This window comes from Penaeus chinensis, chromosome 12, assembly GCF_019202785.1.
Source record: "Penaeus chinensis breed Huanghai No. 1 chromosome 12, ASM1920278v2, whole genome shotgun sequence".
NCBI lineage: Eukaryota > Metazoa > Arthropoda > Malacostraca > Decapoda > Penaeidae > Penaeus > Penaeus chinensis.
The window spans coordinates 9,632,206-9,634,919 of record NC_061830.1 but is presented as its reverse complement, the minus strand read 5'-3'; the positions used below and the strand labels follow the sequence as shown (position 1 = coordinate 9,634,919).

At 38.9% G+C, this 2,714-nt stretch overlaps 1 protein-coding gene across 1 annotated transcript in view; it reads left to right on the top strand.

Moving 5' to 3' along the window:
* Positions 1-2,714, top strand: part of LOC125030954 — a 33,973-nt gene that overhangs the window by 883 nt on the left and 30,376 nt on the right. The window lies entirely within an intron of this gene.

Sequence of the window (2,714 nt, the reverse complement as noted above, 5' to 3'; positions counted from 1 at the left end):
GTGGATTGCAGCGAATACACCCATTTTTCATCCAACATTCAACTGTACACTTATCTAGACCGTGTATCGTGACAGCTGCCATGTAAGAGTTTTTTTATGTTTTTCGAGTCAGAGATATTATATGTCAGAGGATAATGTGTAACACAGGAAGTGAGAAGCGGACCAGAATGATAAACTGGCGTTTGTCATATTCCATAGCAAAACTTTTATATAATATATTATATATATGTATGTAGAGATGAGAGAGAGAGGAGAGAGAGGAGAGGGAGAGAGATGAGTGTGTAGAGCGAGAGAGCGGCAGACATGTGAGAGAGAGAGAGAGAGATAGTGGGAGACTGACGAGAGAGAGATAGATGAGAGAGAGGACGTCTATTGGAGGAGATGTGAGTGAGATTTGATGATGAGAGAGATGAGAGAGAGAGGGGGGGGGGGAGGAGAGAGAGAGACGAGAGAGAGAGAGAGAGAGAGAGACGAGATGATGAGTTCGAGACAGAGGAGACATGAGAGAGATGACGAGAAGGAGAGCAGAGAGATAGAGGAAAGAGATCAGTAGCAGTAGGGAAAAAGGAGAACGATAAAGACAGACACATAGATAGACCAAGATAGATAACCCGAGCTGCGCCTACAAACACTCAGACAAAGTAAAAAGGAATGAGAGGAAATAGAAATGTAAATAGAAATAAGAAAGTGTGTCAAAACATAATTAAAAAAACGAAACACAACAACAACAATAACAATAATACCCTTAACATCTACACAGAGAGACGAGATTTAAAAAAAATATATATACATACACATATTCCACCTTACACGAATCTTCGCTAATGTACAATAGGGGGACACGGGCGTCGCAGAGATGGGGGGGGGGGGGTGGGGGGTGGGGGTCGCTGTCAGGGGTCCCGGAGGAGAGACACATACCAATGTTGTAAAGTATATGTTGGTTCAGCATCAGCAGAGGGGAAAGCAAAACAGAGAAGGCTTGATTAACGATGGAGCGGGAAAGGTTAAGGGGGAGGGGGGGGTCTCTTCCTATTCCGTGGGTAGGGTGTCTGTCTGTTGGTTTCGTGTCTGATTCTTTTTTCATGACCTCTTTTCTTTGGCTCATGTGTTTGTAAGAGTTTGTATGTGTGTTTGTGTCTGTGTATGTTTGTTGTGTGTGGATTTATTACCGTGCTGTTCTTTGTTTTTGTGTGTTTCTGTTTGTTTTTTGTTTGTGTGTGTTTTTATGTGTTGTGTGTCTGTCTTTTCTCTTTGGTATCTGTGTGTTGTGTTTTGTGGTAGTGTGTGTTTTGTGGTTGTTTTTTCTGTCGTGGTGTATGTGTGTATGTGTTTGTGATGTTTGTGTTTTGTGTGTTTTCAGTTTGTGTCTATGTGTTTGTGTGTACTGTGTTGAGTGCTGTTGTTTACCTTTGTTGTCGTGTGTGTTGTGTGTGTATGTTTGTGTACTGTATATGTGTGTGTGGTGTGCAACAGTATTTATAAATACAAATAACATTGAAGTTCAACTTTTGAAAACGCTCTCAGGTGTTTGGGAATACAAAAACCTTTATTGCTTTAAGATAAACAGAAAATTTCAGTTCACTATATCATTTTACATGGTTAAATGGTTTTATATTTTACTTCTAAAGTACAGGAATAGACTTTTTACTTTGTTGATTTTGAAAATATGCAATTAATTGTTCGTGAGTGATGGATGATATGTTTATGTTTTTGATCTGTTTTTGTAAATCTGATATTATTTTATATTGGTTATGTAATAATAATTATAATTACGATAATAATAATAGTAATAATAATAAGATAAAATAAATGATAAATGTATATATTCTAGCATTACCATAATCACCATCATCACTATCAACAAAAATATACCACAAACAAGTAAGGTACCAAGCATCACATGAAACCGTGGCTGAAACTTTAATAAGAATAAGTGCCGTTCCTAAGGTTGACGGAACTTGAGAGAGTCTGCCCTTAAGAATTCGTAGCATAGAAAACGACGTCAGGTTGAACTATTTGCTAAATGGGTTCGTGAGAAACGTGACCGCCGTTTTGTTTTGTTTTGTTTGTCTTCTTCTTCATTTACTTCTTTGTTTGTTTATTCATCTGTTTGTCAACTTATTTATTTTCGTTTGTTTATCTCTGTTTTGGCGTTTTTCTCTTCATATACTTTATTTTATCCTTTTTTTTCTTCTTTTTCTCTTCCCTTCTCCCTCGTATCACGTTTTGTTTTATACACTTTCTTCTTTTTTTCTTTTCTTTTTCTACTTCTTTTCTTTTTCCTTTCTGAAAGGGGAAAGCAACGTGAGAGAGATGGGAAGGTGAGTGAGAGAGGAGAGGAGAAGATTTGATTGAGAGACAGTCATCGCAGAGATGAGAGAGGAGAGTGGGGGGGGGGGGAGAAGTTGAGAGGTAACAGTTTTGGCTCGCCGGGATCAGATGAGAGATGACTGAGATTTAAAGAGCAGAGACTTTGTAAACGTTACACTTTCACTCTCATTTTCTTCTTAGCTCTTCTCTCTCTCTCTCAGTCTCTATCTCTCTCTCTCTCTAGCTCTCTCTCTCCTCTCTCTCTCTCTCTCTCTCTCTCTCTCTATCTCTCTCTCTATCCATCAGTTAGGCCTGTGAGTACGTGGTGCGATTGTGTGAGGCCTAGCTTGTTTATTCGGATCAAATGTTACAGTGTGTTTATCGTGGGATGTTGGGGTTGGTGG